Here is a 27731-nt window from a genome sequence, read left to right on the forward strand (position 1 = left end):
TGCCCTACACTTTAAAAAAACGAGTTGAACGTGTTTCCTCTTATATATGTTTTCATTGTGTTAAAGCAGACAATTAGATGTAATGGTGGTGACACAAGAGGAAAGGTCAGGGGGTCACCAAAAATAATCATTGGAGCAAGAAAATTCACAAAAATCACAAATTTGTATAGTGGTGCACACAGGAGCAATTTTCAGCAAAAATAGAATATTGTAAAAGTTCATAAATGACAGCACTTTATAAACTAACTACGCTAAAATAGAATAAATAAAATGTAATTTTAATAAGGAGCCACGCAACAGCAACAACTTCTCAATGAGCTGTTGTTACAATATTGTGTTAAAAGCCGAGCTTAAGTCAATGAGCAGGATCCCGGCAGAAGTGTCCTTACAATACGATACAACTTTATTGTCAGTTTCCACCGAAATTAATTTTGCGTTCCTGACCAGCTACACTCAAAAGAAGAAATAAATAGAAAAATATACACAGAGCCAGACAACAATTATACATATAGTACAAGGATTAATACATATCAACATCCTATTTTTTCACCGGGCCGTCTGAGCTGCCTTCCGGAAGTGCCGCAACCTCCGCAAGCAATCAATACCATTCAAGTCAATGCTTGATATTCCACCACCCGCGTCATGTCATGTCCCAGATGCTTGTGAAGTCACTCTCTGCTCCGATCCGCTAAAGATATGCACCAGGTCTATTTTCATGTGAGCTGCGGGGTGTTCAAACAGCCGGGCAGGAAGTGAAACAGCGAAAGTATCCAGTCAATTTACCAAAAGACACCCCCAATATCATATAGGTCTCCTCTACAACAACATGGAGAAGAGATTCATCTTGGAGGTGGAAAAATAATACGACACCACAGATCCTTTTTATCAGGATAACGCCAGAAAAGAGAAGGCATGAAGTTAACCTGCAGGCAGGGGCGGATCTAGAAAAATATTTATGGGGTGGCGAGAGGGGGGCAGGAATTTTTGAGGGGTGGCAACATATGGCAGATTTATATATACTGAATTTTATCACAGTTTGATGAGAAATAGTATGTACACACTACAAAAGGGCACGGGCTGCCATTTACAAACTCAGACAGACAAACTTAATCTCATGCAATCAATGTCTTGCATTTGAGGTTTCATGTGAAACAGTTCATATTAGGAATAAGTGACCATACGATGAGATCTCACTTAATAGGAGATAGAAGTATGATAGAAATAAGGGGCATTATCACAGGAAAGGCATTAAGGTAAGGTGACCAGATTTCTGAGACAAAATCCGGGGACATTTTCAGCTCAGGAGTGTAAATACCTCCAAAACAGGTAATGTTTTTATCTTTGTAAACTTAAAACGGGGACACTGCCCCAGGGGCGTCACTAGACCTAGAGCTGCACTGGGGCACAAGCCCCCCTAGGGGGGGTCCATGGGCATGCTCCCCTGTAAGAAAATGTTGTCTATTTTAACGTTTAAATGCATTAATCTGGTGCACTTTGAAAAGAAATTCAGACAACAAGCAGGAGGTGTTCTATGTGTGGAGTAGTTTTGGAGACATGCCTCTTTGTAATTATGACATATATAAAAAAAAAATTATGGCAAAAAATACTCCCCCAAATTATTCATGTGCCTATTTTTTAAAAGTAAGTGATGTAGTATAACCAGCAGAAGACTAATTATATGTGAGGGAAGTTTAGAGACACAACTCTATTGTCATGGTTTGGAGTTTGAGTTTCTGTTGGTTTTGAGGTTCTGTTCTTGTTTTTGTTGTATATTTTTTCTGTTTCCTGTTTTATTTGGATAGTCTGTTTTCTGTCTTGTCTTGTCTATTTTACTTCCTGTGTTTTCCCTCCCTTGTGATTGCCCTTATGTGTTTCACCTGTTTGCCCAGCCTAGTGTCACCTGTCCTTTGTTAGTCCTCGTTACCTGGTTTATTTAGTCCCTGTGCTTTCAGTGTCTGTTGTTGGTGGATCGTCGTTTGTCTTCTGTCGTGAGTCTTTGTGTGTTAGTTTCTTCCAGTGTAAGCTTTTTTCCTCGTGTTCTTTTATTCCCTGTTTCTTCCGTGTTCTTTGGTTTTTCCTGTATTTTTGGACATTACCAGCTTGTGTGTTTTTGTAAGCTCTCTTTGTGTTTTCATTAAATTATTTTTATTTCCACTGCTGCTTCCTCCTCGCATTTCTGCACTTGGGTCCAAGCCAGATTCTTGACATCTATTTAATTATTCAAATATTAAATGTTTTTGGCAAAAAAATATTGCCCAAAATTATGAAGATGCTTATTTTTTGAAAGGTAAGTGCTGTAGTACAACCAGCAGAGGGGCTTCTATGTGTGGAGTAGTTTTGGAGACATGACTCTGTAATTTTGACATTACATTTTTTTGGCAAAAAATATTCCCCAAAATTAGGCATATGCCTATTTTTGAAAAGTAAGTGCTGTAGTACAACTAGCAGGAGACAAGTTATAATTGAGGTAAGTTTGGAGACACTACCTTATTTAATCATTAAATTAATAAATATTTGTGTTGTATCTCTTTTTGGTGTTGTAGTTTGTAGACCGTCCCTAAGCACTCGTCTTACTACTGTCTCACTGCCGGCTGCTCGTAGAGACCAATGTTATTTCTCCAGGTTGGAGGACGGCTCGTTTTGATGAAAATGAGTTTGTAGCTTGTTGTTTACCTTACTACGGTAGGAAAGATGCTGCAGAGTAATTGATCCCGGAAGTTCGAATCTGTGAATATCTTTCTAACTTTACCGAAGTTGAGCACTGAGCAGCTCTTGCTCTGCCTGTCTTGAGCCTGCGCGTGTAGGTGCAGCCGGGGACAGGTCTCCGAAACCGGGGACGTCTGGTCACCCTACATTAAGGTAAGACACAGGTGATGAGTGGCAGATGTGTGAGAGGGGAAGCAAACAGTTTTGGACTGTGTCAGAGAGGCAGCGTTGCAGGCATTTAGCAGGTATAGCATTTGTACAAGATTAGGAACTGTCATTGATTAGTTCTAACCATCAGACTGTGTTAACACACACTAACATTTTAGCCTGGGAGAGTATTTTTAGGTTAATTTGTTTAATATTTTTATTTAATCTGAGCAATAGATCTAAAATACATTCTACACAACATAAAAACTCATCTCCCCATCTCATCACACTTTCACACTGACAACTTTCCCTAATTATTCATATTTAAGCAAACATGAATTTTTATATTTATTTGATGTTCTTATTCATATGTAACTTAGTATATATGCAGCAACAATTTCCATACCATGTGGACCAGCTCGACTGGAGATGGTTGGTGATGGCCCAGGCACTCTGCTTTCCCTTTCACTGTCTGAGCCCTGCACGTTATCTTGTCTCTCACTTTCTCCCTCCTCATCTTGGTGATGCTCTCCCTCTATATCTTCACCGCTGTGGTGTTCTCCCACCTCCTCCTGTCCCTGGTCTCCTTGGCCTTGTATTCTATCTGTGTCACGTTTCTGTTGCCCTTTTCTCTCCACCTCGTCTTCATCTTCTCTCTCTCTCCTTCCACTTCTTTTCTCTCTCCTTCCACCTCATCTTCTCCGTCTACCTTGCTCAGTTGTTCATTTTCTATTTCTCTCACCTTTCTCTTTGGTGAGAAACTACATATGCTACCTTTCCTCTTCATTTCTATAAGATTAAAAGTAATTTTACAATGTTTTCCTTGACAGACGTTGAATCAATATTAGCTTTTGTAGCCTACTTTACACAGAACAAACGTCAGACCTAAGTAACATTATACACTCACCTAAAGGATTATTAGGAACACCCTACTAATACCGTGTTTGACCCCGTTTCTCCTTCAGAACTGCCTTAATTCTTCGTGGCCTTGATTCAACAAGGTGCTGGAAGCATTCTAGAAATGTTGGCCCATATTGAGAGGATAGCATCTTGCAGTTGATGGAGATTTGTGGGATGCACATCCAGGGCACGAAGCTCCTGTTCCACCACATCCCAAACCTGTTCTATTGGGTTGAGATCTGGTGACTGTGGGGGTCATTTTAGTACAGTGAACTCATTGTCATATTCAAGAAACCAATTTGAAATGATTCGAGCTTTGTGACATGGTGCATTATCCTGCTGGAAGTAGCCATCAGAGGATGGGTACATGGTGGTCATAAAGGGATGGACATGGTCAGAACAATGCTCAGGTAGGCTGTGGCATTTAAACCATTCCCAATTGGTACTAAGGGGCCTAAAGTGTGCCAAGAAAACATTCCCCACACCATTACACCACCACCACCACCAGCCTGCCCAGTGGTACCAAGGCAGGACGGATCCATGTTCTCATTCTGTTTACGCCAAATACTGACTCTACCATCTGAATGTCTCCAGAAATCGAGACTCATCAGACCAGGCAACATTTCTACAGTCTTCAACTGTCCAATTTTGGTGAGCTTGTGCAAATTGTAGCCTCATGTTCCTATTTTTAGTGGAGATGAGTGGTACCCGGTGGGGTCTTCTGCTGGTGTAGCCCATCCACCTCAAGGTTGTTCGTGTTGTGGCTTCACAAATGCTTGGCTGCATACCTCGGTTGTAACGAGTGGTTATTTGAGTCAAAGTTGATCTATCAGCTGGAATCAGTCGGCCCATTCTCCTCTGACCTCTAGCATCAACAAGGCATTTTCACCCAGAGGACTGCCGCATACTGGATGTTTTTCCTTTTTCAGACCATTCTTTGTAAAGCCTAGAAATAGTTCGTGAAAATCCCAGTAACTGAGCAGATTGTGAAATACTCAAACCAGCCTGTCTGGCACCAACAACCATGCCACGCTCAAAGTTGCTGAGATCACCTTTCGTTCCCATTCTAACATTCAGTTTGGAGTTCAGGAGATTGTCTTGACCTGGACAACACCCCTAAACGCATTGAAGCAGCTGCCATGAGATTGGTTGATTAGATAATTGCATTAACGAGAAATCTTACAGGTGTTCCTAATAATCCTTTAGGTGAGTGTATGTATAGTTAGCAAAATAACGTTCTTCAACCTGATTTTTATCATCTCAAAATCAGCATCGCAACTATGCTAGCACTGTGCTTTCGTTATAATTTCATCTCTTGATAGATAGTTAATCCGTTTTGACCTCTTTCCTCCTGTGTCTCCTTTCCTCACGACTCCTGGCTCCCTCGCTTTGCGCCACTCAGTTTTCCAAACAAATCAGGCTCTTGCCGCTCTGGCGTCAACTCGTGCTGCATTCACTGCAGTTGGACATTGGAAATTCGCGCTCATAAATTGTCAAATTGGCCATAACTTTTAATTCATTGCTGCCAACTGGGGTGGCAGCAGGGGTGGCAAGACTTCTTTTAGGGTGGCATTTTCCGCCCCTGCCTGCAGGAGTGCTTGGTGTGGAAGGTAGATAGGGTTAGGGCAGGCAAGACGCTCTGCTTCTGAGAAGCTCCCTGTGTGGTATGGTGCGTGGCAGAAACCGGAACAAAACCGCGGTGCAGCCAGAATGCAGCACAGACTGGCCCAGTGGAAAATTTGGGTTATGGTGGCCCTCTTGAAACGCCATGGCCACCCTGGCTATGTCTGTAAAGATGTCCTTCAGCTGTTCTGCACAGTCCTCCGCACACAGCCTGGAATGTGATCTGAACCAGCAGCCTTCTGATGGTTTATGTTGGAGAAGACCCCCTTCACGCTGTCAGCAGTTAGCTGCAGTGCCTAGTTGTAGTTGTAACACCTATCCCATCTAGCTATATAGTGTAGTACTATGGGAAGGTGCCTGGGTTCTTTTTTTACTTTTAGATGGCGCTATTACCGGTACTAACTAATGCTTGTTAGCAATCTATGTTTCTCAATAACATTAAAATAACTGGCGGTGCCACCAATATGAATTAGGTAAGTTTAGTGTTAACCTTGATTTGACAGAATGAAACCTCATGTACAAAATCTAAGACCCAACAAGTATACTTTAAATACAATAAACCAATTTATTTAGTTAAAGTACAAACATAATATGAAAACACATTTATGGTGTATTAGAAAAAAACACAAGTGAGGCCAACACACACACAAAATAATATTTTGCCTCAATATAGCTTTCAGAGTATACTATAAATTGTTACCTCTGCTTAGGTTTTATTAAAATAAATGCATAAAACCTTTTGACATGTAAACCTCTATCTGTGGGCGCACACTGACACATTCATACTCAGCAATAAAAAAACAAAGAAAAGAAAACCCTGTCGCAGGCCTGAGTAGAAGCTTGGGAGCGTGGAGGCCTAAAACTGTGACGGCCGTTTCACTTGTTTACACAAGCAATAAAATAAAATGCACGTGCAATATACTAAGTACTCAGGAATCTGCGGCAAATATTGGGATGGCTCCTCCCCTAACGCATGTAATCTCACTCCAAACTTTAATATACATAATATAAAACTTGAGAACCCTGACAACATGTGCATGTAAACATAGTCAGTGAGAACTCTGTGGTGTCTGTGGCTTGTAGTGCAAGGCACCTGCGTGTTACACTGAATGACCAGCTATTCTTCACTGCCAACAACCCACTACCAAAGATTCATGCTCCACAACATCAGAAAGACCTAAGAAGGTGACACAGGTTTTGGCCCTTGCTCTTCTGATCGCGTGTCTAGCCTTCTGCAACTCCCCCCTGTCATGATAGATCACAATCTATCATGGTCTCCTTACATAGAGAATATTTGTGCCTTTTCTTTCTCCAAAGGCTTAGATCCTTTGGAACCAGATTATCTCTGTTTTATGCTGTACTGCAGCACAGCCTCGTTTAGCAGCATATCTGTTAAACTTAAAACTAAATTATATAATCAACTCAAAGTTTGTGCGAAGATCATTGGTCAACCTGTTGCACACTCTTTTTAAACAACCCACAAGAAGAGCATGCTCAGACTTGCTAACAGCATCTTATCAGACTACATGCATGCATTTAAACTATGAATACCAAATTCTGCATTCTAATGAGCAAATTTAGAGTCCCTTTGTTATATACAACAGGCTCAATATCCACTCATTTCCACTTTATTTCCACTAATGTCCTCCAGGGCCCAGTGATCCTTTTAATTGCTTGGATTTTCCCTTTTCCCTTTTCTCCTCTAGTTACCACAACTGCCCACTTTGTGTGCCATAATTGGGGCAGATTGATTGATAGCTTGTCCCTCCTTTGTGTTCTCTCCACTTGGTGCATCATCCATCTTTCCATCCACTGCCGCTTTCCTCTGGCAGCGGGTACCCAGCCTCAGCAGGGCGCAGGTGAGGTTGCCTTTCTGCAGATACAATGATAGGCCATGTATAATTTATGGAGGGAAAGTGCATGACGGCAGTTATATGCAATACTGGCTTCCGTTATCTGCTCAAGCATATATCAGAGAACTTGACCTGTGTGACAAAGAAAATGACCACCTGTAGTTATTTATATCTGTAACATTCATAGAGATTGTACCATAACACCTTAATGGTGGCGCTTAGTGCTTATCCAGGTTGACATTGAACTCTGTCTCCTCATATATGTTGCTCTCTGTTATATTTATCTCATTATTTATCTCAGCTCTATTCTATATGAAGCTGGTCACTTCTGGAGAGAACTTGGAGGTAACTGCCTGATGTGTTTCCATGGATATCGTGGTCATAGCAGCCACTTATATATATAGCTGACATGTCATATGAGCTCTGTCTTTCCCTGCACCCCTTATCACCAAAGAACCAAATCCTATAAATATGATTAAATTAAAAATCTTTAAATCTTTCTAAGCAGACAGATCTCACAGATAGTGATCAGTATGCAGTAGATGCTATATTTTTAATGTATTATGGTGCTGTAAATAATTCATGCATTATCAGACATGCTTTGATCTATTTTTTTTTTCTTCACGAAGGGTGGAGGGGGGCCATGGGAAATAACAGTCGGTAAATGCCATGTTGAGATTTTAAATCATACAGTATGTTGATATTTCCATTGCTCCAAAATTGTTTTATCATAAAAAATCCATTATAAAGTAAATGTTCTGATGTACAGTAAATTGTATTAATACTACATCCAACAGCGTTAATCATGTAGAATTTTATATAAATACCATAAATCTGAAATGTCATTACCTGTAGTGACATGTTTTTATTGTGGTGTATGGTTACTATTGCTTTGGAAATTTGTTTTCAGCATAAAATCCTCTGCCCTCAAATGCCCCTAGCCCTGCTGAACATTTTATTTATTTTGCTTTGGTTTGCAACCTTAATACTCCACGCTCATCAACCTTTTTAACAAGGACACACCGGTGTCTTTGTGCTGAGAAATGTCTCTCATATCATTGTAAAATCACTGTTAACATAAAAACTAAGAGTAAGGAGAAAACTACGGCTAATAAAATTGTGTTTAAGTGCAGCGGTCGGGTTAATGGAGTGAGAGGACGCGGTAGCGCTCGCTCTCTGTGTCAAATATGGCCGTGGATGGAATTTTATTGGAATTAGTTGAAAGACCCCTGCGATAAAGACACTACGAAGACCTTGTAATTGTGTTGTTGTTTTCTAGTTTTAGCACCAGTTTTCAGTTGTGGGACACAGTGTGACCAAAATCAGCTTCACTTCTGCTGATTAATGACTGACTGACTGTCTGGCAATTTAGTGCTGCTAGCGCTCAGCAGCATTGAATTGTTAGCAAAATTATTATTATAACCTAACGTTAACATTTGACCGCTAAGCAGCTGGTTCCATGCCAACCAAGTGTAAACTTAGAACGTGTTAACAAGGAGCAGCGCTCGTCTTCACTCCTTCACTCCTTCTGCAATCAGTTATCGTATAACGTTATTAACATCACTTGTTGTCAGCTTACCTCATGCATTTAAATGCATTTTCCTTTTAGTAAAGCAGTTAATCTATGGAGCTAGAACAGTGACAGTAACCTGTGGTATTGGAAATAAAAATTGGCATTGAAACAACAAATATTGGCACTGAAAAATGTTGAACTGAAATATAAAACACAAACATCAACATGTAATAAATATCACAATGCTATTATATTATTTCAATTTGACATTTTTTTGCATTTTTCAATGTCAATCTATATTTTTTCTTGATGTCTGTCTTTTTTCAGTGACCGTTTTTTTTTTTTATGCTGTCAGGATTTTTACGTCACTGGTTTTCAGTTTTAACTTTCTGTCACCGTTTTGGCGTACAGAGAGGGGCTTGAGGGGGGGGGGGGGGGGGGATAAAGAGGGTGCGGTTTACAGGTAATTTGCATATAATTTGCATACTGGCGAGAGACCGCACCTCCACAGGCATCCTCACAGATGTGTTATAACCGCATATCTGCAATGGCTTCCACAAGTTCACCACATCTCAAGTAAGTCTGTTTATCTCTGCGATTTTTTTTTTTTTTTTTTTTTTTTTTTTCATTTGAAGCTGGCTGGTTTAGTGTTAACTTTTAATTTTACTATCCTAAATGTCAACAGTGTTCAAACCAAGAGAAATCCGCCTGTCAGTGGTGTCATAAAGCCTTTGACCCCTAGAGTTCCTCTAACTTCTGTCAAAACACAGGCATCGAGATGATACGTTCGTGAGTAATCATAAATCATACAATGTCACAGAAAGAATATTACTCAGTAACTGTAATACAGCTTGCTTTCTGCCACACAGCATAATTTTGTATTGATTACATGCCACTTACAACACAGTAATACAGCAGAGATCTTATTTATTGATACATTTCAATATCGATTGATCCAGCTTAACGTGCTACGTTGACAGCCCTGGGGGACACAACACATCCACAGTTAGCCAGCAGCCTGCCATTATTATAAACGTGAAGAACTATAGTCACTGTCCAGGATTCTCACATAAATATGTGTTCCTCTGGTGCAGGTGGGAGAAGGCAGTGTGGAGGACTAGGGTGATGGTGTTGTCTAATGATACAACTGTTATTTCTAGTCTTTATTGTTACTATTACTGCCACTGTTCATCATTCCAACTGCTACAATTATTATGAATCATATTTGTCTATATCTGTATCAGTGTCTGTGTCCAAACTGGTAGTGACAGATGGCCGCCCACAAAGAGCCTGGGTCTGTCCGAGCTTTCTGCCTGAAAGAAGTTTTTCCTCACCACTGTCGCACCAAATGTTTGCTCGTGGGAAATTGTTGGGTCGTTGTAAATTATAGAGTGTGGTCTAGACCTACTCTATCTGTAAAGTGTCCTGAGATAACTCTTGTTATCATTTTATACAATAAATAAAATTGAATTGAAATTGAATTGATGATCTGTTTGGCCTATATGCAGTGGGTCAGTCAGAAAGACAGGGGGTGATGAAGGTCCATTCACACAAATAGTGCGTTCATTCACTCACTCAATTTGTTTAAAATTACAGAAAGTAAAACATATGTTAATATTGTTAGTGTAATTCCCCAAACTGGGTGACATTACAGAAGTAATCATCCTGACAACAATAATCATCACAGCCCTGTTTGCACCATTATTGCTGCATGTGCAATAGTGCAACATACATGTGGTGCACCCTAGATATATACTGTCAGCTGTGTGAAACGATGTAATTGAGCCACACAACTGAACTGACCTACTATTTTAATTATAGATATTTATAGTTAAAGCCTCGCAAATGGCTTGCCAAAGTTTACTTAGACTAGTTTTTTTAAGAGTTTCTAGAATCTAGCAAAACTAGGTGGCGTTGTCAGTTGTCATTTTATTTCAAGCGTCTGCCACTTACCTGGCGGCACCCTGGCCACATACAGTATCCACGACATTCCACTTCTGGGATAGCTCCGTTGCTGCCGGAAATTCCACCGGATTTCACTCTTTTCGGCCGGATGTCTGTTACCTTCCTCTTTCTCTGTGTTGGCGTTCTAACCTCCGGTGGATTTGTGAGGACTATGGTTAACTGCTCCTCCGATCTCTGCAGGGTAAATCCAGACAGCTAGCTAGACTATCTGTCCAATCTGAGTTTGTGCCTACGGAGCATCAGTGCTCGGACGTCCCACCTTAAAGACAGTTTTAGCCTCAGGCAATGAGACTAATGAACAGCGGCACTTGTAGTGGCTGTGGATATATTAGATTGTACTACTTATTTAAGACATTTTATTATATTTTATTTATATTATATTTTTTATGGGAAGAGAGGGCCAGGGCAAAACACATTTCATTGCATTGTCTCTGTACTTTTAAATGCACATAACTAATAAACTTTTCTGTTGCACGACTAAAACAACCTTTGAACGTACACATGTTCCTTCAAAACAAGTTCCATTCTGAGACTTTTTTGTAGAGGCACCCGGGCTCCGCTCGGGCTTAGATGATTGATATTGGTTTTAAAGAAATGCCAATAAACCAGAGCATGTTTTTCTCCCATCCCAGAATGCTGTGTGGACTAGCCAGACCTTCCTCCGCAGCGCTGTGGAGGAAGGTCTGGCAAAGCAAGACTAATCAGTATATATAATTAGAAATGTCAGCAATGACACTCTATCTATCTACATTCATTTATTTTTTTATTATTAGTTTATTTGTCAGGGACAATGCAGCGCACATTATTACATACATAATTATCACAGTCAAAGCCATAACAATATGTGTAGATGTGTTGCATAAAAGGTTTTTAGCCAATTGGCTAATTTGCAACCCCAGTCCCTGGTCAAGCCTTTCTAAAAAGATAATCCAAGTATAATTTTTAAAAGAACTACATAGTGTGAGTTACACAATCATGCAGCAGATACATTGTATACTAATATATTACATCAACATTTCACAGAGTCATTTCACAGAGTCATGACCACATTACACTATACAGCACATCACGTAACAACACAAACCCCAAGCACCCGGCCGCTCACACTTGCTCACCTATACCCTAACCATAACCTTGGCAGCTATACACAACAGCCATGCATCTACAAACAATACATTACTACAACACAACTGACTCAGTGGTTACATGTTTGGTTTTCTTTCAGCCAGTATTTCACCATTCTATTAAATGTTTTCAGTTCGGTTTGTGTTTTTATTTAAGTTGGTAAATCATTCCAAAAATGGGTCCCTATCACTGAAAAACATTACTGGCCGAAAGTGGTTTTGCGCCCCTCTGCTATGCAGTTGCCACCCACTGCTCCCCTAGTGGCCACTCTCCTTGTGTTTGTTTTTGTCACAAAAGGACAGAGTACGGCTGGAGCTAGATTATTTGCACATTTGAAAGTTAGTTTAAGAGAAGTTTCAAAATTTAAAAGCTTGTGTGTGTATATATATATATATATATATATATATATATATATATATATATATATGTGTATATGTATATGTATCTCTATCTCTATCTATCTATGTATATGTATATCTATCTCTATCTATCTATATGTATATCTATCTCTATCTCTATCTATCTATCTATCTATCTATCTATCTATCTATCTATCTATATCTCAAACAGTGGTGCCACATTGTTGGTTTCTTATCCATTATTTTCAGTGCCTGTTTGTATAATGATATGATGGGTTTGACTGTTGTCTGGGAGGCTTGGCCCCATGCAGTAACACAGTAGGATAAGTGAGAGAGTATCATGGCATGAAAAAACAATAAAGCTGCCTTAACAGGTATGTAATGCCTTATCATTCTGAAACAGTTCAGGTTTGTCCAAACAGTCTTACAGAGTTTGTTAATGTGTTTATTGAATTTGAGTTGGGAATCCAGAGTAATACCTAGAAATTTAAATTCCTCAACTTCCTCTATGGCCTCTTGGTCTATTTTGATAGTACACTTGGCTTTCCCTCTTATAGAGAAGCACATAGATACAGTCTTTTTGACGTTGAGCTTCAGATGGTTATCTTTAAGCCACTGGGATATACCCTCCATTTCCTTAGTCAGGGTCTCTGCTACTGCACTTGGTGTACTAGCTGATGGCTCATACTTTGTGGTCTGATTGAATTCATTTGCAATAGTTAAATTGTTAGTGCTGGTAACTCCATTTACTTCCAATTCTGTTATTATTTTTTGTTGACTAGGCTTGAGTTTAGTAAGGCTGTTGAGGTGCTTCCAAAGGGATGGGCTGTTTCCTCAATCAGTTGCATGAAATAGGCTGTCTTTACCTTACGCAGTTCTCGGACTACTGCATTTCTCAATCCTTTAAAGATGAGGAGATCGGTATTTGTTTTAGAGAGCAGCGATTTTTTTTTTCAATGCATAGTCTCTTTTTTTCATTAGCTGACGAGTGTCATTGTTCAGCCATGGTAGGGAGACTTTTCGTTGCGTACCTTTAAATGTCTTAGTGTATTTCCCAATCAGGTTTGTGAGGTTTTTCGTCAGGGAGTTACAACAATTTTCTAAATCATTCGATTGCAGAACATTTTTCCAGTCTAAATTATTGAAATCATTTTCAACTTGTGTTTCAACTTTATTTTTGGGGATACCCGGGTTCCCTGGTTTACTTTCGTTCGTGAATTTTGGTAAACGCTGTTTAGTAAGTTTTCGGACAGCCATGGTCATATTATGATCAGAGAGCCCCGTTAGTAGATTGTACGTTCTAATGATTCGCTGAGTGACTAACGCTGTTAGTGACTATCAGATCTATCATAGTTTTACTCGTTCGCGTAATCCTTGTTGGGCCCGTCATCATCTGCTGAAAACTGTGTTTTGACAGCAGCCTCTTTAAGTTTTTTCTACGGCTTTTCTCTAGCCAGTTAATATTAAAATCACCAAAAAAGATGGATTTGGTGCGACTATTTACATATTTAAAAAGTTTATCTAGGTTATCATAAAATGAAACCTCATGGGATGGTGGATTATACAGCACTACAATGTTAAAATTCATATTAGGGGATGATACAACATTCAAAGGCAAACATTCTAATGGTGTATCCAATTTGATTTCATTACAATTCAGAGTGTCTCTAATATAGAATAGTACTCCCCCGCCACCTTTGTCAGATGTTCTGTCCTTTCTGTGACAAGTGTAACCGGGGACATCAATCATGCTGGTTGGGATGTCACTGTGCAGCCATGTGTCGCTCAACGCCAAAAAGTCTAAATTAGAGTCAGTTAGCAGATGTTGAATCTGATCACATTTTGGCAATATACTTTGAATGTTCAAGTGTCCACCCAGAATGCCTTTAGGTTTAGACATAGGCTCCCATATTACCCTTGCGTGATTTACAGTCTGGAAAAATCTGAATTCTCGTTGTTTTCTTACTGATTGGATACCGTTGTCACCGTGTGGAATTCCTGTTACCTCGGCGAGGACGTCCGTCCCTCTGGAGCTCCGCCGCCACCCAAGCAGTCCACCTGCCGGTGCACCCTCCAGGGAAAGGTTATTAGATGGACCTGGGTTTAATTGCACGTCCCCAGACAGTAGGATCAGAGTCAAGAGAACGTTGAAACCATGCCAATTGCTTCTTTTTTGGTTGTCCTGCTTTCTCGGCGTGCCGCGACGGTGTTCGAGCAGATGGCAATGTTGTTTTGTTTGCTTGGCGTGCTCGGCGTGCCGCGATGGGGGTGATCAAATTGTTTGTTGATCGAGTAGATGGCAAGATATCCATGTCCGAAAAAGTTCAATCTCGGCATTCCATTTGTATTTACCGACTCGTCGTTATCGACCTGGGACATCTGTTTGTTTGTGCTTAGGTGTTTACCAAGTGGTAACAGCAGAAGCCAACAGCAAAGTAGTAATGCACAGACATTTCCTTCATCTCTTTGATTGTTATTTGACTGGTTTCTTTGTTTTGTTCTTGAGCCCGTAAGTAGTTACTAGTTGATTTAAAAACAAGGGCTATTCTGCCAATTAATAGCAGAAAAAATAAGTTAAAAAGGATTGGAGTGGAGCCTGACAAACCACCCAGCCCATCAGCAGCCATCTTAACTTTCCATAAGATTATGTCATGGTATTTTCCAGATCCGAGTGTTTTTTTTTCTCAGTTTTGCTCACCTCAGGCTACAGGTAGTAGGTGCCAATTAGGTGAGGCTGAGTTCAAAAAGCTTCAGGAGAAGGGGAGAGGGATGAAGGATTGGGCAGCTTGCTGAGAGGTTGCTGTTTTGCTTGTTTGCTGTTATTTGGCCATAGGTTAATTTTGTTTTTTGTATCTATCTGGGATCAGTTTGTGCCCATTGTTTGAGCATGCATTTTTTTTAATAAACACGCCAGTTTTTGCACTTCAAAAGCTTCTTGTCCAGCTTCCCCAAAACGCCCCACCACCTCATCGGCCGTGGCATGAAATGGATGGTTTGACCTAAGCATAACATACAAGATGTATTAATGTAATGCACTTTTTTTAGATTTAAAAGTTACATTGTTTAACTTTGGATGAGCAGCAGGTAGGCCATCTACCTGCAGTGCTACCTATTAATAGCGACAATATTTATCTCTGCTCCTCTATGACTTTATCCACTAAGCCCTGTCTGCACACCAATGATAGCGCAGTAAGAGCAGAAATCAATCTGCTCAGCAGTTGGCTGGCTGGTTGCTTGGTAATCAACAGGAGGGGATCGCAGGACTCGCTTTGTCTGGAGATTTATGTAAGCTCAAAAAGCGAAGAATTTTCTGAGAACGACCTTCGACTATCACCACCATCACGTTTTCTGATGGGAACACAGAAGGAGGGTGAAAGAGGGAGGAGAAATGATTTTTGTCTCTTTCATTGGTTTTGATCCTGGTGAAGGGTCTTTTAGGACAATGACAAATGCCCCTACTGTGATCAGTTGCTCCACCTAAAAAGCACCCAGCCTAGCACCTGCAGATAATTCAACTGTTTACTGGATGCTTCAAAGAAGTACTGCATGTGGGTGGGAAGAGTAGGGGTTAGGCATTGTGCCTGGCACTATGATGAATGGATTTGAGACTTTGAAAGAAACACTGAAAATCAATCGAAGCAATGGATTTAATCTGTGGACCAACAAACAAAAGATCCACAGTAATGATGCAACATGTGGCTTGGCTATTTTTATTGTTGGACTTTTGTTGATGAGGTGGAAGGGACGGTACAACTGAGATAGTGTTTATGTAGAGCCTGCAGCAGTGCAATTTTGGCACTATTTGTTTGGTATAAAATGATGTCTTTTGTTTCTGCCTGATTAACCCACCTCGTATTGAAAGTGCAAGTGTGTGGAACAATTTATGTGGATTTATATGGCATTTACACACACTCTAAAATCACAAAAACACTTTGATGTATGTTGAGTTTTATGCAACAATTAGTGCTGGTTTATCATGTATCGCAGACAGTTTGGTTCTTAAAATCAGCAGCTAACCCATTTTCAGTTAACGTTACATGAACGCTGGTACTTTTGTCACCGTCGTAATGTTACATAATAAACGTGTTACTGTGTTACGTAACTGAAGTCAGATAGATAACTGACACACAAGTTAGGAGGGTGCTGTTATGACATAACTAAATGGGTTTTGGATAAAATGAACATGAACGCATGTTGCATTAACATTATATTACAAGACATGAAATAACACTAAGTAACTGGCACTTGAACTTGTGCGGTTTCTCCGCCATCATGTTTAAATTTGCCAGCAGGGGCAGAGTTAACATCGGCTTTTATCTACACGGCTTTTGGGAAGGCTGCTCTTTTGTATCTTCGCGTATGGCTCATCGGAGAACCCTCCATTATCCACGCTCCTCAGTCCTCAGGGCATGAATAAGAACTTTGAGTTGAAATTTACGGGATATTTCCGGTGCCGCTGGTGGTTTTTCACGATGTCCCTCACCTCCCGCTTTCTTTGTGTTCCTTGTGGCATTCCAAACTCTGGTCGATTTGGGAAACATCCTCCGAGCTAGAACTGACAATCAAATTATATTTATCTTTTTTTTTTTTGAGGAAAGTTCTCATCACACACTCGACAGCCATTTTAATTCCAGAGCTCACCTCCCTACATCCACATGTTCCACAGAAACAAGTTCCTTCCCGAGGCTATTTAGCAGAGGCACCGTGGCTCCGTCCAGAGCTTAGTGCCGCCCAAGATGATTGTGATTGGTTTAAAGAAATGCCAATAAACCAGAGCACGTTTTCTCCTATCCTGGAATGTTGTGTGGATTAGCCAGACCTTCCTCCACAGCAATGTGGAGAAAGGTCTGGCAATTGCGAAAGGGATATTGGGGGACAGGTGAAACTAATCAGGTAGGCAGTCACACAGGCAGCAATGCAAGGGCAGGAAGTAAAGTATTTGAAACGAGACTAGAGGTTTGTATACTAAATAAAACTGCTAAATAAAATAATTTAATCAACAGACTGGGATGCGACAGATATTGTTCGAATAGGATCAGGTCAGTTTGATTGTATTCAACATCACAGGGACATAAGGCTAATTCTATCCTGGGTACAGTGGGCAGTACCTGCTCCCCCCCCCCTCATCTCCATCACCTTCTCTCTTTCTTTTTCTATCAGTCTCCTCATCTCGTCCCGAAGTGGAGCTTTGATTGATGTCTTATCATTTATGTCGGTCTCAGTGAAGAAAGTAAACACAGGGTCAATTGATATTTATATGTAAATGTTAGTGGCTTCCACTAGGATCATCTTGCAATGAAAATAAAGATATATAGGCCCTAGGGTGAAAGTAAAAGTAAAACATATTAGCCAGCATCATGATGGATGGTAAGAAACTATCCGTCAGATGATGTCTGGATATATCAATTAGCTTTGGATGGACTCTGCTGCCTGTCCGGTTTCCTCAAGTTGTTGACATAATCAAAGAACCACACACACACACACACACACACACACACACACACACACACACACACACACACACACATTCACACACACACATTCACACACACACATTCACACACACACACACACACACACACACACACACACACACACACACACACACACACACACCTGATGTTGCCTCCTGACCTGACCGACTCAAGGTCCAGAAATGGAGCAGTGTATAAGCTCAATTGAACAGAAGATCCTTCAAAACACAGGTAATAAAGTTGTAATTCTACAATTACTAGAAATTTTACCTTAATCTAACGTCAGTTCTAAACACAAGCAAGCATAACAATCACACTTTGGACCTCTTACTTCCATGTCTTCTACATGTTTCTACCTGTTGAATTTTCCTAGGACCTGTCAGCTTTAGCCCCAGACTTTTCTGCATCATTGTGTTGCACTGAAATAGCATATCATGTGTAGCTCATAGGCGGTGCCAGGGGTGGCTTTGTGGTACCTAAGCCCCAAATGTTTTCAGCAAGCCCAGAATCTTGACTGTTTATCTGGAAAACAGAATGGCACCCAAGGCCACCAAAATAAAGCAAGTAAAATAAACACAATGCAGGACAACTAAGTTTACTCAAAATTAAGTTGCCAAAGCTTTAAGAGTTCACTGAAATTGATAATATTTTGGGCGCAAGCATTGTGTCTCTACATGATCATGCAGATTATAAATCGTAAACATTACGTCAAGAAGCAAGTCCTTGACATAAAAGGTCTCGGAAAGCCAAATGCTGCCTTGTCCCTGGTAATGATGAAACTGAAGTGTTGAAGTTGCCGTGGGCCACAAACAGTTATCTTGCCTGGTCTGAGCCCAACCTGCAGACTGCCTGATTATTCCCCTCCCCTGGATCCCAAGATAAATTGCTGCTGAACAGCAGAGCCTCACAGGTGTGACTTTATACATAACTTACCCAGTTTGTTTATTCAGTTGCAGCTGATAATAACTCATAACTCATTTATTAGCATTTTCTTTTGTTTGCCATTACATTTTTGAATTTGAGTTTAGCGTTTGCTTGTTTGGAAATAAAAAATGAATGGACCACATAATTTTGTCTATCCATGCATCCATCCATCGTCATACGCTTATCCGGGGTCAGATCGCGGGGGACAGCAGAACCAGCAGGGGACTCCAAACTTCCCTTTCCCGAGCCACATTTACCCAGCTCTGAATGGGGGATCTTGAGGCGTTCCCAGGCCAGGGTGGCGATATAATCCACCAAGTCCTGGTTCTTCCCAGAGGCCTTCTCTCAGCTGATCATGTCTGGAACACCTCCCTAGGGAGGTGCCCAAACCTCCTCAACTGGCTCCTTTCGACGCAAAGGAGCAGCGGCTCTACTCCGAGTTCCTCACGGATGACTGAGCTTCTTAACCTATCTCTAAGGGAGACGCCACCCACCCTCCAGAGAAAACCAGTTTTGGCTGCCTGTACCCTGGATCTCAGTCATGACCCAGCATTTATGAACATAGGTGAAAATTGACCGGTAGATCGAGAGCTTTGCCTTCTGGCTTAGCTCTCTTTTCATCACAACGGTGCAATAAAGTGAGTGTAATACCGCCCCCGCTGCTCCGATTCTCCGGCCCATCTCCAGCTCCAGTGCCCCCTCACTTGCGAACGAGACAAACGAAGGTACTTGAACTCCTTCACTTGGGGTAAGGACTCATTCCCTACCTGGAGTAGCAGTGTTGGGCAAGTTACTTCCAAAATGTAATACATTATAGATTACTAGTTACTGTCATTTGAGAGTAATTAGTTATATTACAATATTACTGTCTCTGAATTGTAATGCGTTACACTACTTTTGCATTACTTTTGAGTTACTTTCACCAAAATAACAGGGGAAGTTTGATTTGGCAGTTAGCTTGTGAATTTCACCACCGGATCAATAAAGTCTCGTCTTTATCCACTTTAATACATCATAGATTATTCATATTTTATATAATTAATATAAATATGCAAAGTAACTAAAGCTATACAAAATAGATAAGTAAAAACGTATAATAGGCAAGAAGGAGAAAATGAAAATACTCAAAAGTATGGCATTGTTGTAAAATGTTTGTTTATAGCACTTCAATAAGAAATTCATGTTGTTTAGGTTAAAACACTCTAAAGGAAATGTTCAATTATAGTGTGATTAAAACTCACTATTAACATTATTTACAGTACTTGTTTTACAGCTGATTTGTGAAAAGGTAGCCTACACAACCTTATTTAATTTAGTTTTACTGTGAACCGTCACAGGAAGTGCTTTTATTTTGAAGTAAGCTACACGGAAGTTGTCTGTTGTGTAGCCTACTCTTGCTAGCTTACTGAGAAGCAACATGTCCGTCAGGCTCAAGTTGTTCACTTTCTTGTTTGTAAAACTGCAACATATTGAACAGTAAATGGTCACAGTAAAAGACAAGCGCTTTTGGTCGTCATTCGAAGCCATTCCACTACAGGCAGAGTTACTCTCCACGGCTGATAAAAATGCAATGATATTTACGTGTAGCAAGCCTCAACATTAATTCCTGACATGTTTATATCTGTTTTTACATGCTGTCCGTACCGTCACCTGTTGGGACATACACGCTGTCCGTACCGTCTCTGGTTCTGGTTCTGACCACGGGAACAGAAACAGGACAGCTCACTTCAACGCAGCGTAATAACTCCTGAAAATAATATCCATCTCGCAAATGTATTTGTCTCTGCAGTCATCTCAACCATCGAATACAGCGACAGGAAAATAATACGGCTTTTTTTTTTCCTGTGAAGAAATGTGTTGCTGAATTCTTAAAAAAAACAATGCACCACTAAATGTTGCGTTAAAATGCGTTGTAACTCGCGTTACTGAGATTGTAACGAGTATAATATTACCAAAATTTAATTAGTAATGCGTTATATTACTGCGTTACAGCAAAAAGGAATACATTACTGTAATTGCGTTACTTTTGTAACGCGTTACTCCCAACACTGTGGAGTAGGCACTCCATCGGTTTCCTGCTGAGAACCATGCCTCCGATTTAGAGGTGCTGATCCTCATCCCAGCCACTTCAAAATCTGCTGCAAACTGATCCAGTGAGTGCTGAAGGTCACAGGCCGATGATGCCATCAGGACCACATCATCCGCAAAAAGCAGCGATGAGATCCCCAGCCCACCGAACTGCAACCCCTCCCCACCACAACTATGCCTCGATATCCTCAGTAGTAGTGTTGTTTTCGTCAACGAAAATGATGACTAAATATCGTCGTCAACGAACCTTTATCACGTGACGAAAACGCTTGCTGGTCATGTGACGATGAATATAATTAAATGTGCAATGTTGTTGACGAATAAAAACAAGACTAAATGTGGTTTACAAAATAAAAAAATGTCTCTTCATTTTCGTTGACCAAAACGAGACGAGACGAAATGTCATAACGTTATTTCGTCTCGTTTAGTCGCGTTATTATTATTATTATTATTTTGCAGTATTTCTGTTCCCTGTGTCTGACTTCAGGGGCTGCATCAGGTCACACTCGGGTCGCACTGAGCAGACGCAGGCGACGTTACTTCCTCAAGCCCTGTCGCGGCATTATTTAATTTAGAAGATGCCACGGTGAGTTAGAGAGTGAGACGAGCGTAAACGACAACAAACTAAATGAAGTCTGACACAGAGAAAGCTGGGACCAGGGCCGGCCAGCCGGAGTTCGTCTTTGGGAGAAAAAGAATAAACGGCATTTGGAAAGACTTTCATTATGTAACCCTGTACATTTTGCCCCAATAAAGCCCTGAAATTATCTTTAATGCAAACGCTTAAACCTAGAATAAAGTGCAATATCTAGTTCGCCACTAGGTGGCAGTGCACAATGAAACGTTCTTCTTCTGCTGTTTCCTGGCATTCGTTCTTCTTCTGCTGTTCCTGGCATTCGTTTTTGCCTTAAAAAGAAGCCTGAAAAACGGGAGCTCGAGCAGAAGTAACTATTACGATTAAAATTGATCTAGAAGCTGAAATATATCCTCGAGGTTGAACTACATTGAACATTACACGACATCTGTTGTAAACAAAGTTATCTCGACTGTTTTTTTTTAGGCTTCTCTGGTCCCGGATCCCTGATGTTCTTTTCATTGAAGCTGGATTCTTCTCTGTTCACCCTGGTGCCTGGTTCCTTGGTCCACTGCCTCATCTAACAGCGCTGCAATGGTCACATTGGGTGGTTTGATATGGACGCTAAGTATTGAAGGGGTGTTTGGACAGTTAAAATATTTGAGTGCACTCAAGGGTAACTATTTTTCTTTGGAAAGATTTTCCTTTTGTTTTTTGTTTCATGAGATCTCAAAAATAATTGTGGCCGATTTGTGAATATTAATGGTAGTGATGTTGTGTGAATTGAACTAAATATTGAATTTTGAATAAGAAAATAAGGAAAATAATTTTAATAAGAACCTCATTCAAACTTTAATCTGTTGTGCTGTGCTTCATTTGGGGTGGAATCTGTGAGTTTTCTGGCCATATGATTAGTACAAAACCAACCTCCTCATCGAATCTAGATTTAGATAACTCCTACAATAGATTCTTAGCCTGCTTATAAGCAGAACTACCACCGTAGGGTTACAATTACATAGAAGTGGAAAAGAAAACGGAATGTGTTGTGGAAAAAAATGGGGAGAAATGCGGCCACAAAATCACAGGAAAAAACACCACAAACCTTAAGAGACATCTCAAGCCATTCCATAATGAAATGGAGGTAAGTCGAGACATTAACGTAATGTTACTTTCTATTTTAGAAAGCTAATGCCAACTCATCAGGCTGTGGTTAATGTGTCTCATTTTAACGTTAGCCACTAGAGCTGAAACTGAACTGTGTGTGTGTGTGTGTGTGTGTGTGTGTATTTGTTTGTGTGGGTTCTTAGTTCCTACCTGACTGACTCCATGTGTACTAAGCATCCCTTGTTGGCCAACATTTTGGTTTTGTCTATACTACTAGGTACTTATACTATATTGACTGGATTAAATAGAATTGCATTAGTAAAACGAGACTAAAATACAATTTCCATTCACTAAAACTAGACTAAAGGTCATCAATTTTTGTAGACTAAAACTCGACTAAAATAGTCATGGATAATTCTGACTAAAATAAAACTAAAATGCTCAGACTTTTAGTCGACTGAAACTTGACTAGACTAAAATGAGTATGAACGTGACTAAAACTAATAAAACCTAAAATGACAGCTTGACACAAAGACTAGAACTCAAATTAAAACAGGCCGCCAAAAACAACACTATTGTACAGACTTGTTCATTCTTTAATCAAAAAGAAATAATGATAAAGAAAATAGTTGTTTTTTTCATTTTCTGACTATAAATTAATTACAGATTATCCAATGATATGAAAAAAATGAAAGTATGTAACAAACACAAATACTTTCATCTGCTCCATTGTTTTATAGAACAAATTTGCAATCTAAAAAATGTATGTCTGTTGGTTTGTGACCAAGCATAAGCAGTGGGAGGGGTAATGGCTCTTTACACTGAATATGCAAAAGGGCTACTCAAATATATTGTTCAGAGTGACACTGTCAGAAATCTCAGTGCCCGGTGGGCTGGACATTTCCCTGAACTATCGTCAACCGAACCTGCTGCCGCTGCAGCGAGGACCGAGCATCTCTACATGGGGCGCGCGCTCTACCAGGTAAGCTACCCAGGTGCCCCTGAAATATTGCTTTTCTACATGTTTATGCCTGTGTTACTATGTTACTCAAAGGTTTTCTTGTGTTATAGTAGCAAGCGTAATGTAGGTTGTCATCTGCACCAGGGGGCATTGCTAATCTTCTCTGTGTCGTTCCCAGTTTAATACATATGCTACATGTTGTAACACACTACACCTCTCTGCTCTGCGGAACGCAGACATTACTGTTCAGAATGCCATCCATTTTTTAAAATGCAAATAATGCACTGTGGAGATATAACCTAATTGCCTGTGCATTCACTTCAATTTTTGCATTTTCACATCAACGCTAATGTCACACTTGTGTGAAAGAGATAGAGATGTGGCAGCAGAGAGTAAAGACCACTACATATAGGCTGCTTTACCTGGTCATAAGTAACTGGCATTGTACTTTAATTTTGAGTTTGAATACACAGTTGCAATCAAATTTCTAATAATGAAAAGAACAACTTGCAACTTGTGTATTTAAACTAAAACTGCGCACATTAAGGATTATAAAATATGAAAATGGTACGGAAAATTATTTCCATTATAATTTATCTAACAATTGTAGGTAGATACATGTTCCTAGTTGAGATTTGGTATTTCACCACTAAATATTGAAAGTGGATGGTATTTCAGTATGGAAGATTATTATTATTATCGTCATTATTGTTGTTTTTGTCATTATTATAACCATGCTTTAATAGACACACATAGACAAATATGAAAATATGAAATTGCAATTGCACAATATGCACATGAAGTCAATGCAATTTCCCTGGGGTCTTTCTTTCCAAGGATAAAGTATCTCAGTCACGGTGTTGATTGCAGTCTGGAGAGGTGAGATTTTTGGCCATGACAAGAAGATGGGCAGATAGCGACAGATGAGTTCCTTAGAGTGGGTCTAACAATAAAACACACACACACACACACACACACACACACACACACACACACACACACTCAGCAAGCAAACACAGCATTCATGTATTCCTTATCACAATCGAGGGCATCACTCTGCAGCATTTTATTTATATCTTTGTCTCTCTGTGTGCTTCTCTGCGGTGATGAAATAGAGCTTTCGATGGCCTATCTCTTTCCAGGGGATTGAAGCTCCTGAGAGAAACAGCTATAAAAACCAAGACAGACAAGGTCACTAAGTAAGAGGGAGAGAGTCATTTTAAACACTGACTTCTTCATGGTGTGACGATGGAGCTCAACTGGCATGTTTGATGCATCAGAGCCAAACCAGAATATTTTATTAAGGACAATGATGTGGTTGGAGGCCTAAAACAGACAACCCCCAGCTACTAACAGTGTAGTTGTAAGGATGGCAATGTTTATTAATTTAATTATTTAACCAAGAGTAAAAGACTCATTGAAATCAAGAATGTCCTGGCCCAGACAGGCAGCAGCACAAATAACAGACACAAGAACAAATTACAGACTTGTAACCTTTTTATTTATACCTTCTCCTTTAATTTGAGTGTACATAACATGTACCGTACATTTTACTCCCATATACCACAATGCAATGTGGATGTGTTTTCCCGAAGAAGAAGAAGAAGCAGAAGTCACCGCGAAAACTGAAAAGGAAAGATGGAGTAGACTTTCCTTTCTAAACAGTGGAAATTTAACATGCAAAATATATTATATACAACCTTTTACTTTCCTCCTGGGTGCTCGCTTTGTTTCAGGGACATATTAGAAGAATTTTTGTTTCACTTTGTTTACATGATGCTGGGCATGCCCGCCTCATCACAGAAACAACGGGCGCATCTCCTGACGCAAGTCACACAACCATGTGTTTTCAGTGAGTGTCCGAAATCTGGTTTGGTCGTTCCTTATATATTTCACTATTTAATAAACACTATATAGGGGATAGTGAGTGAATGAATGAGGGAACGGTTTCCAACACAGCTATTCACTAAGGACACATTTTGCAAATAGAGGAATAAGCTGACTAATTGGAGCAGAAGTGGGTCAAGTCGTTTTATGTCCCTCATGAGATTACTACTGCTCCACTAGATCTCTTCAACTACAAAATATGTGTAAATATCAGCAACAGTTCTGTAGCATAGAACAGAGCATCTGTCAGTCCAGAGTTCAAAGCTTATATTGAAGCCACACAGTCACTGAAGGACCCTCTTCACCTGGGTACATTTCCTTATGCTAATTTGTCCTTGTTGCTAATTCAAATATCCAAATTAAAATTTTAAATCACAACACTTCCCCTGTTAATATTAGAAAAGACTAAACAAAAAGTTTGCTTGGAATTTACATTAATTCTCAAAACATACTCTAATGAGCCAGCCTGGCTTTAATGATTAACATGCAGAATAATGTTACATCTATCACACACTCCTTCTTTTCTTCTCTTATTAGCACAACTATTATCCTCTTAGTCTGCATTCACACAGCCTGCTTTGGCCATCAGACGGTGCGGAAAAAATGTCTATATCCTTGACGTTCCACTTCCGGGATTGATCCGCTGCCGAGGGAAAGTCCGCCGGATTTCACTCATTTAGGCCGGATACCCGTTGCCTTGGGCTTTCTTTGTGCTGGCGTTCTAACCTCTGGTGGATTTGTGAGGACTATGGTTAACTGCTCCTCAGATCTCTGCAGGGTAAATCCAGAGCGCTAGCTAGACTATCTGTCCAATCTGAGTTTGTTTTTTTCACTTTCAGCCTGAAAATATAGCCACACAGCCCTCCTCTTCCTCTCTGCCATTCTTCTGCTCCGTCTCTGTCCTGCTTGTGGGTGTGTGCTGCTGACCTGTAGCTGTATATAAGTAGGGGTTTTGTAGAGGCTGATGCAAGCCCTGTGTCACCCTGTCGGGTTGTAATTTGCAATAATGACATTATCACACTACATTATCCAGATTATTACACAGCTTTTTTCATATGAAGGTTACCCACTTGTGGTACCTGTGTCCGTGGTTGGGCCAGTTTACTTTACCACTGATGAGCACGGCTCTCCCGCAGAAGGCAGGTCGCCCTTTTAATAGAGCTAAACATTGAGCTAACTAATAGAATTAAGAATTAAGAATTAAAAAAAATTCTCTTTATTGATCCCCAGTGGGGAAATTACAATTTACACTGTTTGTTAGAAATCACTACACACAGGCCTGAAATACACACACATGCACAGGACCTATTCATGCACAAATGGAGAGATGTCAGAGTGAGTGGGCTGCCAGTGCTGGACCAGTGCCCTGAGCGGTGGGGGGGGGGGTACGGTGCCTTGCTCAAGAGCACCTGGCAGTGCCCAGGAGGTGAACTGGCATCTCTCCAATGATGATCTCTTTGATGATGATAATGATCTCTTTGCAGTGTTTCCATTAGCGCTGTTAGCAACCCCTGTTTCCTCCACCCTCTCTCTCTCCCTTCAGCAGTATGAGCTCCTCTTATTGAGCAGAAATTTATTTAAAAATGATTTTATTGATTTAAAAATGGTCCGCCAGAGTCTATAATCAGAACTACGTCCTTATTAACGGTCTGTTATTCAACAAGGCCGTGTAAAAATGGGTCATAACAGACTAAAAACTGAGTACTGGTAAGGTACTTCAATTTTACACAACTTAATGATGGACATTTACGTTTCACTAATTAGTCCATGAGCCAGGGCCCCAAATTTGGGCCATCGGTATCATCTGGGGGGACAAAGTCTCATAGTGATTTTTGGCAAGGTCTACACCCCTAGTACTAGAAAAATCACGATAGCAGTGCAGTGGTGGTAGCGAAATCACTTTTTTTCAGCTCATGAAGTTACTAACCCCCTGAGATAAATTCCGTTTTTGAAATCTGGTGTATATCTGGTTTAGGCTCATGATGGGGATATTATCAATATTCTATAATATGGTGCTTGGTATCGCTGGAAAGGGGACCTTTTAGGCTTTCATTTAAGCCCAGTACTGAATCTGTCTGACAAACACAGAGGTCACATTACTTCTTTAAACCAGAAATAACACATTTTCTCATAATTTCCGCCTAAACTGTATGCTTTGTTTTATCCCTGGGACATGAAAGAACACCAGGGACACAAAACTCAAAAACGAATGAAATGAAAAAAAATGTACAATATACCCATACTATTTATTTGTGAGAGCCTTAAATTAGACTTGTGCAGCCAGCACAAGTCTTCCAAATGGAATGGACAAATAGAATACCCTATTAATCCAGGGCCAAATGGCCTATTTATTCATGTACAGTTGTAATAAAAAGTAATTGTTTCAATAGTGTTGTCACCATAACACTTGTAAGTGGTTTAACAAAATGTTTCTATCATGTATTTTGATATTCACCCACTTTCAGTTAGAATGTCAGAAAGTAGCTCATGCACGGAATTGATGGATTTTGACAGTTTGACAAGGTTTT

Source organism: Sander lucioperca, chromosome 7, assembly GCF_008315115.2.
Source record: "Sander lucioperca isolate FBNREF2018 chromosome 7, SLUC_FBN_1.2, whole genome shotgun sequence".
Lineage (NCBI taxonomy): Eukaryota > Metazoa > Chordata > Actinopteri > Perciformes > Percidae > Sander > Sander lucioperca.